At 35.9% G+C, this 13,474-nt stretch overlaps 1 protein-coding gene across 1 annotated transcript in view; it reads left to right on the top strand.

The window, feature by feature from the left end:
• The window catches only part of GRID2 (glutamate ionotropic receptor delta type subunit 2), a 1,260,684-nt gene that overhangs the window by 634,134 nt on the left and 613,076 nt on the right, over positions 1-13,474 (top strand). The gene's annotated exons all lie outside the window — the stretch shown is intronic.

Here is a 13,474-nt window from a genome sequence, read left to right as displayed (position 1 = left end):
AACTTTTTGGAAAATATAAATACTGTCTTTTTTTAATTTTAATAGAGAACTTTGTTGTGCAGCTTAAGGATAAATATAGAATTTTAAGCTTTTCTAGTCTTGCAAATTGAACAACTATACTTTTTCCACAATAGAAACAATATTTCCCATTTGGCAGGAGTTGGTTCTTTCCTTTAAGAGACACAAAGTCTGTTAAAAGTTTGAAGAGAAATACTCAATGACATGTACTATAAATTGGAATCTTAAAATTAAGTAAATCAGGTTGAAGCTTCTGAGTTCATTTTTGGCTGGGGAAATCAGAGAGGGCTTCATTAAGAAGCCACATTTGAACTAGACTTAGTGTGCAGAGTAGAAATTCATAACAGAAATGCAGGATGTAATAGGTAAATACTAGTCTGTCTTAGCCATTTTCTGGTGATGTTGTATTGGCAAATTTCTTAACATTTCTGAGCTTTGGTTTTGTCATCAGTAAAATGGAAATAATGTATTGACTTGAACATATTAACATGGATTAATAAGCTATCCTAGGATATGTCCTAAAAAAGGGGGTGGGGGATAGAGCCTTTTATGAAGGTGGGGAGGCAAGTAAATAGAGGTGAGGCAACATATGAGGAAGAGCAGGTCTGGGGAGAAGGTGAAGAGTGTATGTTGGCCATGTTGAATGTGTTATTTAATCCTCAGAGTTTTTCCTCGTGTTCAAGTAAATATATATGCAGTAAATATTTAGTTACATGGTTCAAATGCTGAAGGGTTCTCAAGTCCTAAGACATACATATTTAAAGCACTGTAGTGTGTAAAGAAACAGTAAGTCAGGTAAGGGGAAAGGCACAATTGAAGACCAGACACAGGCAGGGAAGTAAGATCTAGCAAAGGAAACCAAGAAAAACCTAAGCAGTAGGAGGAAAGCAAAGTAGGAAAAAAAAAGTACAAAAGAAAAATGTATACAAAGCAAAGGAGAAAATAATATCAACTTGATATTGCCAAAGAATTGTCCAGTAAAAGAAGGGCTGAAGTGTATTAGACTGAAAAACCCAGAAGTCTAGTTAGTTAGCAATAACAAGTTCATTTGTGAGATAGAAAAGAAGACAGATTTCTATGTTGAGTGGTGGATGTGTGGTGATAAAAGGGGAACATTAACCAAAAAGTGGGATGAAAATAGCCAGAAAGAGTTGGGATAATAGGAAAGTCTACGCATGAGAGATTTCTTGGCACAGAGTGCCTTTAAAAGCTTGCACATGGAAGAGATATCTGAAGGGGATTTTATAAATAATAAACTAGAAAGCTATAAATGATATCTCAGGGAAGCTCTACTAATTTTGCAAAGTATAAAAAACTATGCAGGGAATGGGTAAATTATAGTCTAAAAGGTAGGGAGAGTCTGGCCAGTGTGGGTCAGTGGTTGAGTATCAACCTATGAAGGTCACAGTTCGATTCCTGCTGTAGGGCCCATGCCCTGCCTGGTTGCAGGTCATGCAGAAGACAGCTGATCACTGATTCTCTCTTATTATAAATATGTCTATCTCTTTCTATCCCTTTCTTTCTGAAACCAATAGTAAAATATTTTTAATAAATTTTAAAATTAAGGGGGAACCCAGATAATGATATGTCATGGGTTTAAAGTAACTAGAACAGAGTGTAGTGTAGCTATTAGAGTTAAACATTTTAGAATGGAAACTCAAAATAGATATTTGTATTGAGAAGCCAAAAGGTTGCTAAGAATGGCAGAGAATAGAGAGAAATTGCAAAGGGTCATGGAGGGAATTAATAGAATTCAATATGTTAACTACTTGAGAAGTTTGGTGATAAAAGTAAAAAAATAAATTATAGATATTTTTAAAGTTGGATAACAGAAACAGGAAAATTAATTCATTTTTTGGGAGAAAGAAACAAAACAAAACAAACTGAAGCTCTTTTGCACAGGTCTTAATAAGGCAACCAGAGAGGGATTAATTGATGAGGCTAGAGCCCAGAATGTTATACCACATGGAGCTCTATCAGAGGAAGGCTATCCGTGACCAATAACCACAACTTGCTGTTTCAAGATTGATAAAATGAGTCCAGACTTTATTAAAGTAACTTTATTTGAACATCTTTGTATTATTGATAATTTCAACTTATATGATCTTGACTTACATCGTGACCACAGCCCTCTATCCTTGATTCTGAACTTGGATTCTTTTTTTTTTTATTAAATATATTTTATTGATTTCAGAGAAGGAAGGAGTAGAGAGAGATAGAAACATCAATGATGAGAGAGAATCGTTGATTTGGCTGCCTCCTGCATGCCCCCCACTGGGGACCAAGCACACAACTCAGGCATGTGCCCCTGGGACCCTTCAGTCTGCAGGCTGTCGCTCTATCCACTGAGCCAAACCACCTAGGGCTGAAATTTGATTCTTGTAACAACCTATTTCTACCTTTGTTTTTTTTAATTTATTTAAAAATTTTTTTAATCTTTATTGTTCAGATTATTACAGTTCCTATTTTTCCCACCATAGCTCCCTTCCACCTGGTTCCCACTCCACCTCACCCCATGTCCTCATCCCCAACACTCTTCTCATCCACAGGTGTATGATTTTTGTCCAGTCTCTTCCCTCATCCCCACACCCCTTTCTCCTGAGAATTGTCAGTCAACTCCCTTTCTATGCCCCTGATTCTGTTATATTCACCAGATTATTCTTTTAATCAGATTTTTTTATTGACTTGATTTTTAGATTCATTTGTTGTTAGATATGTATTTGTTGTTACTTTGCTGTTTATAATTTTAATCTTTACCTTTTTCTTCTTAAAGAATACCCTTCAGCATTTCATATAATACTGGTTAGGTGGTGATGAACTCCTTTAGCTTTTTCTTTTCTGTGAAGCTCTTTATCAGACCTTCAAGTCTCAATGTTGGCTTTGCTGTGTAGAGTAATCTGGTTCTAGGTTCTAGCTATTTATCACTTTGAATATTTCTTGCCACTCCCTTCTGGCCTGCATAGTTTCTGTTGAGAAATTAGCTGACAGTTGTATGGGTGCTCTTTTGTATGTAACTAACTGTTTTTCTCTTGCTGTTTTTAGTATTCTCTCTTTGTCTTTTCTCCTTGACATTTTAATTATGATGTGCCATGGATATCTTTTGTTTGGGGTTCTCTGTGCTTCCTGAACTTGTAATTCTATTTCTTTCACCAGGTGAGGGAAGTTTTCTGTCATTATTTCTTCAAATAGGTTTTAAGTATTTTGCTCTCTTCTTCTGGCACCCCAATAATTTGGATGTTGGTACGCTTGAAATTGTCCTAGAGGCTCCTTACATTATCTTCATATTTTTGGATTTTTTTTATTTTTTATTTTCTGGTGGGGTGTTTATTTTACTTCTTTGTATTTTAAATCTTTGACTTGATTCTTGCGATCCTCTAGTCTTCTGTTGGATCTCTGTATATTATTCTTTATTCCAGTCAGTGTATGCTTAATTTCTAGTTGGTCCTTTTCATGTCCTCAAGGGTCTCACTAAATTTATTGATAGTTTCTAGAAGATTCTTGAAGAACCTATAACTGTGCTTGTGAACTCTATATCTAGCAGTTTGGATATAGAGTAGTTTGCTTTCCTCCATTTCTTTTATTTGTGACCTGTTTCTTTGTTTCTGCATTTTGGTTGCTTCCCAAAGTTGATAGAATGGCTTTGTGTGTTAGGTGTCCTATAGGGCCCAAGTTGACACCTAACACACTCTTGGTTCACCCATTTGTGGGCTGTGTGCACAGTCTTGTTGTAGTTAAGCCTTGATTGTTATTGGTATCACTGGGAGGAATTGACCTACTCTGACCCCTGGTACACTGGCTCTTGGATCTCCATGGAGGTGCTAATTTAGCCTCTGCCTCAGGCCACCCAGGAGGAGCTAAGGAGAAATATACAGATTCCTCTTCTTTGTTTGGGTTTTGGAAGTTCTCAGATGAAGCCCAGCTGTGAAATAATGCAAGCTTCCATGGGGCATTGGGCCTTCTTTTGGATATTCCTGGTCTCTCTGACTCAGCTGCAGTTTGATAGGTAAGTTTAGAATTCAAAGGACTAGGCCATTCATATGCAAAAGCTTCTGCATTCAGCTTGATGGGGCAAAGTCTCAGGGTGTAGCAAATAGCAATGGCTTTTCATTAGCCCTACTCTAGGAGGCCCCCAGGTCTCAGTGTCCCACAGTAAGCGCTGCAAGCACCTCTGATAGAAAGCCTCCTACGAGTTCTGCTCACTTCCAGACAGTCCAGTTTTTCCCCATATGAGTCTGGGTCCCCAGAGTCTCATCTGGAACTGGAGTTCAGTACAGTTGGGTGCTTGTGTTTCCCTGAAAATTGAAAATGCCAGCCACATACTCAGTTGCTAGCCCTCTCCATGCACCTCCCTCTCCTCATTCGCCTCTGTACCTCTGCCTTCTGCACCTTCTCTGAGTCTCAGTGTGCTTTTCTCTTCCCTTCTAGTTGTAAAATTTCCACTCAGTAGTCTTCCTATGGTTCTGGATGATGTCTGTTTTGTCTTTTAGTTGTAGTTTTGAAGTTGTTGTACAAGGCAGCAAGTTCAGGTATTTACTTATGCCACCATCTTGGTTTCTCCTTATTTCTATCTTTGTTCTTAACCATATGAAAACAATGTTTGTGATTTTCCTGAGAAACTTCTCCCCCTTCCTCTACCCAGCCACCATTTTTTCCCACTCACTGGTCTTTCACAATCAGTGATTTTATGTGTTCAAACTGTGGGCAAAGTTTATGCTACAGACTCAAGCAGTGAACAGGAGTGCCAGAAATAATGTGAACTCACTACCTTCCCCATCTTAATCTGGCTATACTGACCTCTTATAGTAGTTTCTGTTTCTCAATGATCTACTCTCAAACTCATCTCATGCCTTCTAGAAGCATTTCCCCACCTAGGGAATAGGCTGAACCCTTCAGTACTACCAACAATTCATTCAAAAAGCAAGCAGCATGGAACTCAAAAGGTTGAGTAAATGGGACATTGCCATTCAATTGGAGGTAGTACTAGATTTTGTGTTTGTGTGTGGTCCTTGCTCTAGAATAATAATGCCAATAATAGTTGCCCTATTTTACCCCAGAAAGTCCACTTGGGTCTTCCAAAGAGAATACTACTTTTTTTTTTCATATATATATATATATATATATATATATATATATATATATATATATGCCAAAATCAACAAATATTTACATAGACTTGATCCATTTGATTTACTGATTCTGTATATGCAAATTTATATACTAATTAAAATTTATTTATAACTGTAAACTCAACACTGGAGATACTTTCATTGTCATTCACAGAAATATGCAGAACTAAAAATTTGAGTTACCAACAGCCCATACTCCCTGATCAAATCTATGCTCTACATTCTTATTTCAGCTCTCATATTGTAAATGTATTCTTTTTACAGCCTATGTAATGTCCTTTTGCATTTTCTGTGCCTTTTGTTGGTTATTTCACTGTGTGAAATGGCCTCCAAGTGTAGTGCTGAAGTGCCATTCATCTTCCCAAATACAAGCAGGCTGGGTTGCCTTTTACTGAGTAAGTACGTGTGCTAGATAAGATTCATTGGGGAGGGAGGATGGCAAAAAAAAAATCAATAAAATAAATAAATAAATAAATAAATAAATAAATAAATAAATAAATAAATAAAATAAACACCAAAATAATGAAGAAATGAAAAAAAAAAAAAAAAAAAGATTCATTGAGGACTGAGTTTAGTGCCCTTGGCCATGAGTTCAATGTTAATGACTCAATATGCTATTATGTGAATGTTTGTAACCCCTGCAAATCCATATGTTGAAATATTTTGCTTAATGTGATACTATCAGGAGGTGGGGCCTTTGTGGGTGCTTAAGTCATGAAGGTGAAGTCTTCATAAATAAGATTAGTGCTATTCTAAAAATAATGAGATTCCATAGAGTTCTCTAGCCCCTCCCCTTCCACCGAGTGAAAATATAAGGAGAAGTGTACAATCAGAGGGCCATGTTGACACCTTGATTTTAAACTTCTAGCCTTTTAGGACTTAATAAATTATTTTTTGTTGCTTTATAAACTACCTAATCTGGGGTATTTTATTATAGCAGCCAGAAGAAATTGAAACATAATTCTTTCTCTTTCCCCTCCTCTCTCTCTCTCTCTCTCTCTCTCTCTCTCTCTCTCTCTCTCTCTCTCTCTCTCTCTCTCTCTCTCCCCCTCCCTCTCTCTCTCAAACAAAGAAGCCAAACCCTGTGCTTTCTCTAGAAGTTATGACTCAGTGTTTACTAATTCAGTATACATGATAAATTTATAGAATATAACTACAGCAAATGACAAGAATTGACAAATTGATTGTACTCTGCTGCTTTTCAGCTCCCGGTCTCACTTCTGCCCTCCATTTGACTTGGTGTTTGCAAGTATCAAAATGTCAGCAGGATAGATGGCTCTGTGCTCTGCCCCTTACAATGATATTTAGTCTAAGGCTCCTTCTACCTTCTTCATCAGATACCACTGCTTCAACTTCTTTTTTTTTTCTTTCAGTAATTTATTTTAAAACACTTTTCTTATAGCCTTTTACATTTGTTCTTCATGGTTATTGGTTTATTCAGTCCACTGTATTCAATTCCGATTTTGGCTTGCTCCCATAACCTTCCTGAGCCAAAAGTTCCATAATGTTCTTTCAGATTTTTAGAGATTAAAACTAAAGAAGCATAAAGTGCCAAAACCGGTTTGGCTCAGTGGTAGAGAGTCTGTCTGCTGACTGAAAGGTCCCAGGTTCGATTCCGGTCAGGGGCATGTACATTGGTTGTGGGCACATCCCCGGTAGGGAGTGTGCAAGAGGCAGCTGGTCGATGTTTCTCATCGATGTTTCTAGCTCTCTATCCCTCTATCCTCCTCTCTGTAAAAAATCAATAAAATATATTTTAAAAATAAAATAAAAATAAAAAATAAAGAAGCATAAAGTACTTTTAAGAACCACTGCTGCAATTTTTATGAAATAATATGTTGAATCCTGTCATTTCAGATTTGGAAAGTACAGCATGTAACATTTTGTTCAAATTTGCAGTTATAAAAATTAAAAGTCTCTCTAGATTTAATCAATAGTGCTCTCTAACTTCCTCCAGCACCGTTCTACTCCTTTATAGCAAATGCTGACAGTAGATGATAGAGGCCACTCACAGTGTGAAACTGGTAAAGTAAGTTGTCAGCAGGTCAAAGGGGGTACGTTGTTGGTTCCTAAGGGAAGTATTTATAGAAATTACTTAGATTATATGATGGATAGAAAGGCAAGTGAAGCTAGAAAGAAACTGATGGATTGGGATAAGAGGAAAGATAGAGGAACTAAAGGTTATGAGGAGGGCAGTGACAGTCAGGTTCAATAAGCATCTAAGAGGAAGAGATGGAGGGAGAAATTGTGGAGAAAAAGGGAGAATAGTGGAATTCCCACCTTTACTGCTTCCTGTAATTTGTAAGTTGGCCTGGAAAGTTGTTGAAATATTCAAGGGACGTATTAACTTAAAAGTCAGAAGTTTAAGGTTTAAAAACAAAATTACTCACTTAGCATTGTCATTTAATTTCTAGGGGGCAAAATGGGCATATCAATTCTGTTTCTATCTTTTTTTTTCTGTCCCTGGAGCAATTATGTGGCATTGAGTTAATTATGCTCCCTTTGAAGTCTTAGAAATTTAATGCATTACAAGTCTACAGAGAGTGCGCCACCTCTCATAGAAGAGTTTCAAAGCTTTAAGAAAAACAGTGCAGTTTTGTGCAGCTGAGTAAATCAATTGCTGTTATATTGGTAGAAAATTGCTAACATTGTATACTTATAAGTGTCCTTGAAATAAATATAGTGAAACAGAGGTGTTCACATAGTTTGATTTAAATATACCTTGAGATGATATTTTGAAAAACAGTGTGTGTTTTTTTTTACATAGGAAAAATGTTGTTTTAGATTCTATGTAAGTTATAGCATTTCCAGAAAGAACACAAATATTGTATATAAATTGGTCACAGCATTTAGTTTGCAGGTTTGAAATAAGAAAAACAGTTATTTAAGTACAGGAGGTTTTATTACTTATATGATAATGAATATCATTTTCCATTTGAATTTTTTCAAGTTTTCAGAAAGGAACCTTGCTCTTACATGAAAGTCTTTGGTTCTGCAACAAGAAAAGCAGATTAATTCTTACTCTTTAAACACATGCTGTATGCAATAATGAAGAATTTCAATCTTGTCAAACAACAAAAAAGCAAAGTTACCTTAAATATGTAAGCAGCTTGAAATAAATAAGCCTTTAGGAAGGAATGTGAAACAAGTGACAGCATCTTGTCTCCATGGATGAAAAAAGATTCCTTGTCATCAAAAGGGTATGCTGAATATTCAAGTTATTGTGATGGGTAGTTAATAGCTACTTAAATAAATCAGTTGTCACCAAAAAGAAATTACATGAGCATATGATTTTGGAGAGAATGAAAGACTGTATTGATGATGTCACTGGAATAAAAACATTTCTATGATCCCATGGTAGCAAAAGTTAATGTTGCTGGATTCTATAATAATTGTAACTCTTTCTAGGAGCCCAACAATATGGATCATCAAGTAGAAGCTAATAACTAGTCCCTCAAAAATTTAACTGCTTTATATGGATACTAGAGGCCTGGTGCATGAATTTGTGCATGTGTGGGGTCTGGCCGGCCTGCCCAGGAGTCAAGGCCAATTGGGCTAGGCCAGCAGGCCAGAGAGGACTTTGGAAGTTGGCCTGCCATCCCACCCCCGATTGAGATGGAAGGGGCTGATTTGGTGGTGGGGCTGGCCAGGGGGAGGGGCCGCAGGTGGTTGGCAGACCAACCCTGCCCCCTGATAGAACTCCCAGTCGAACTCCAGGTTGAGGAAACATTTGCATTTAGCCTTTTATTATATAGGATGGTTTTTACAATAGTATGGAGTTCTATGAGAAAAAAAAAGTTTAATTTAACTGCACTTGAAAACAATTCTCTAACAGGCAGCATTCATTCCTGACTCACTTGGCCTTTTCTTACGTTATAGTTATCAATTATTGAACTGCTTTAAAATCTGAGTTTTTTGTGGGTTTATTTTTCCCCCCCCTTAAGTAATGTATTGAATTTGAAAGGCAGCTCTGTTACTAGCCAGCCTAATGCTTTGGAAGTTAATTTTTGCAAATGAGGAAGTCTCAAACTTATTTTATTTTCCTCTTGATCAAAATCATGTATGACAGCTCTTGCTTTGATAATGAGACCTGAAAGAGCATCAGGCTATTCTTTTATTTTCTTTTTTATTAAATTTATTGGGTGACATTGGTAAATATGATCTTAAGGTTTCAGGTGTGGTTTTCTATGTTACAAGATTCCTATATTGTACTGTGTGCTCACCACTGAAAGTTAAATCTTCTCTAGTCATCATATATTAGGATCCCCTTCACCCCAACCCCCTTCCCTCTGCCAACTACCACACTGCTCTTTATGTTGAAAAGTTTCTGTTTTATTTCTCATATGAGTGAAATCATATAGTTCTTAGCCTTTTCTGACTGACTTCTTTCACTTAGCATAATGTTCTCAAGGTCCATCATGTTGTTGTGAGTGGTGCTATTTCATCCTTTCTTATGGCTGGGTAGTATTCCATTGTGTATATGTACCACATCTTCTTTATACAATCATTTATCACAGGACACTTAGGTTGTTTCCATGTCTTGGCCACTATGAATAATGCTGCCATGAACATTGGGGTGCAGATATCTTTGTAAATACATTTTTAAGTTTTTTTGGGTATATACCAAGGGCAGAAATTGCTGGGCTGTATGGTAGGTCTATTCCTTTTTTTTTTTTTTTTTTTTTTTTTTTTTTAAATCGCCAGACTGTTTTCCATTGTGGTTATGACAGTCTACATTCCCACCCTTTTTTCAACAACCTCTCCAACAGTTGTTATTGCTTGTCTTGTTAATAACCACTCTAACAGATGTGAAGTGGTACAGGCAAACTGGAAAGCCATATGCAAAAGAATTAAACTGGATCAGAGGCTTTGTTTTTCTGTTTGGAGCTCTATTGAGCTCTCAGAAAGTTCTCCTGAAGATGGGTATGAAGCAGAGAATTAGGTTCCAATGAGTTTAAAATTCCAATAAGACAGATTCAACTCACCTCTCTCCTCTGACCATGGATTTGGGATATGATGTTGTTGAACAATTTGCTTCTAACTAATTCTAATAGTCTAAAGTTCATTTAACAGTTTTTGCCTTTGCAGTATCTAATTTGATAGTTTTTTTTTCCTATTAGGCTTTTTAATGGGTTCAACATTTTCATTCTATTCATTTATTAAAACAAAATTAAATAAGAAAATACCCAAACAAAAGTGAGAATTGTACTCTTATTTGAAATATAAAATCACAATTGCTTTAACCTTCAAGACAAGAGAATTGAAGTCCTTCTAACTCATTATTCATTTATTCATTCATTCAGACAGCATGTTTAAAGCTATTTTGTGCAAGGCAACGTGGAGAGCGCTGCTAGGAATACAATCATGAATGATACATTGTTTTAGCCCCCAAGGAATATGCAGACTAATAAGGAAAGGTTGTAAACATAATATGCAAAATGATAAAACCAGAAGAAAGGAAACAGTTAAATTATTCTCCTCAACTTCCAAAGGGGAATTAAAAACATAGATGCTACCTAAATTTAAACAAATAAAGTGTGTATGTTATGTATAAGACTATCCATATCTAGAAGTAAACCAAAATTTTATTTCTTATGGGGTAACAGAGTAGTCTTGCTCCTTCAAACCATGTTTACTATAATTTGCTATAGTCTTATCAAAGCAAGTCTAAAATATGCATGAGTCTAACAGTGATTAAATTTACATTGTTTTTCCCTCCACTGTTATATTCACAAAACAAAAACAAAGGAATTAATTACCATAGTCCTAATGATAAATTTGAAGATTAAAATTTGATAATGTTTGCCTATTACTGACTTAGGAAAGAAAGACATCAGCCTGGCCAATGTGACTCAGTGGTTGAGTGTCAATATATGAACCAGGAGGTTACAGTTCGATTCCCCAATTGCCCATTAGGTCACATGCCTGAGTTGTGGGGCCTCAATCTCCCATGTGAGGTGTGCAGGAAGCAATCAATCAATGATTCTCTCTCAACACTGATGTTTCTTTCCCTCTCCCTTCCTCTCTGAAATATATATATTGAGTTATCAGATTATTATGATCTCTGAATGCATAATAATCTGGCCATTCAGTGTATATTCTATATAATTGAAGGCTAATATGCAAATTGTCCCCTCAATCAGGAGTTCAACCAGCAGGCAGGTTGGGTAACTGCCCATGTCCCCTCCCGCTGGCCAGGCTGGCCGGACCCCACCCATGCATGAATTCATGCATCCAGCCTCTAATATATATATATATATATATATATATATATATATATATATATATATATATATACACACACACACTCTAATATATAGAGAGTATAAATATTTCTTTCTTTCTTTCTTTCTTTCTTTCTTTCTTTTCTTCTTTTCTTCTTCTTTCTTTCTTTTCTTTCTGCTTTCTTTTCTTTCTTATCTTTCTTTCTTCTTCTTTCTTCTTTCTTGCGTTCTTTCTTTCCTTCCTTCTTCCTTCCTTCCTGCCTTCTTCCTTCTTTCTTTCCTCCTTCTTCCCTTCCTTCCTTCCTTCCTTCTCTTCCTTCCCTTCTTCCTTCTTTCTTTTCCTTTCTTCTTCTTTCTTCCTTTCTTCTTCCTTTTCTTTCTTCTTCCTTCCCTCTTCTCTCCTTTCTTTCTTTCTTTTCCTTTCTTTCTTTTCTTCCTTCGTCCTTTCTCTTCCTTTCTTCCTTTCTTCCCTTCCTTTCCTTTCTTTCTTTCTTTCTTTCTTTCTTTCTTTCTTTCTTTCTTTCTTTCTTTCTTTCTTTCTTTCTTTCTTTCTTTCTTTTCTTTCTTTCTTCCTTGGGAAGCAAGGACATCCCAACATAGAAAGGTGTTCTCTTTTGCATGCCAGGCATAATTTTTCAAACCTTAGCATGATCTTTGTGAAATAATTTTTAAAATGATGCACATCCTTCTTTGTGCTTTTCAGGCTAGGATAATGGTGATCCCCTGTATTTTAAGCACTGGGGAGGTATGTTTGCATCATATAAATAAGTTAGCAATTTAATTAATATGCCAGTTGCTAATAAATTTGGTTAGTATATAAATAGCAAATACGTGCTACAAGTACCATTCATTTCCATTTCCAGACTGAAACATAGATCACTAAACTCTGCCCTGCTGTTCTAGGCAGCCATGGCAAATGGATCTTAGTTAGCACTGGAGTCTAAATCCATTTGCCAACCTGAGTTACTGTAATTCAGACTTAATCAATTCCTTAAATGCTTACTGACAAAGTCAATATTTTATATTTGTAGAGGACCGGTTTTCCAGGCACAGTCGCCCCATGAAGTTTTGTTGAAAAGTTAGCTACAATTCTATCCATACTTTTTCTCACTGTAATACAGATAGTATGAAGGGAATAAACTGTTTAAAGAAAATTAAGAAGGTCTATTTCATTGTTCTAGCAAACCCTATTTTAACAGAGTACAGAAAACTCTAGCATAAGAGGAATAAATAGTTAAATTTACATATGTCCACCTAACACTAAAATTGTATGATTATTAGAATTGATTTCAAATACTAATTACTTTAAAAACCAATATTGTTTGATGAGGCAACATTTATGTCAATACTTGAAACTCATATTTAGGATTTGGATTTAAGGAAATATGGTACAAGGGCATCTGTCCATGAATGAAGGGAAGCATGAAATAAAGATAGTGATCTGGAAATTCATAAGGAGCAGGATGAGACAGAAGACACAGGCTAGCTAAAATAAAATTTTAGGATGCAAAATCAGGTAGTTCAGTTAGTTCCAATTTGGTAGGTGAAAACTTTGAAAATCAAAGCTAAAGAAGGACACAGATGACAATGGCAGCATGAACATAATATTTGGATCCATTTATTGCCTAAATAGCTATGTAGCTCTGATTAATCCTCTTAAACTCATTCAGCTCTATTTTCCTCATCTACAAAATGGAATCATTCCTGATTCCAGAGTTATTTTGAAAACTATATTTGGTAAGTATATAGAATGCATAGAATAATGTTCATGCCTCATAATAATTTTTAGAACTGTAGAACAGGCTAAAGAAGAAAATGTAAATGATATTTGAATTAATCATATTGGGAATTGACTGGATGAGTGTAATGACATTGATAAGTGGACAACAGAGCAGGATCCCATGTTTTAAGACTGAGTTTCAAGGAAGTTAATGTTTTCAAATCAGAAACATAAAAAGGTGAGCAGGTTCTGAAAAAACATGATAAATGCAGTATTAGTCATAAATGTTATGTTATTCTGGAACATCTAGATTCAGACATGAATCATATTGGTGGAAATGAAGGAATGAAACCCAGCAGTCTAAGGAAAAGCTATTGTATTTGGCA

This window comes from Pipistrellus kuhlii, unplaced genomic scaffold (assembly GCF_014108245.1).
Source record: "Pipistrellus kuhlii isolate mPipKuh1 unplaced genomic scaffold, mPipKuh1.p scaffold_m20_p_1, whole genome shotgun sequence".
Classification (NCBI taxonomy): Eukaryota; Metazoa; Chordata; class Mammalia; order Chiroptera; family Vespertilionidae; genus Pipistrellus; species Pipistrellus kuhlii.
This window is presented reverse-complemented; position numbering and strand designations above follow the sequence as displayed.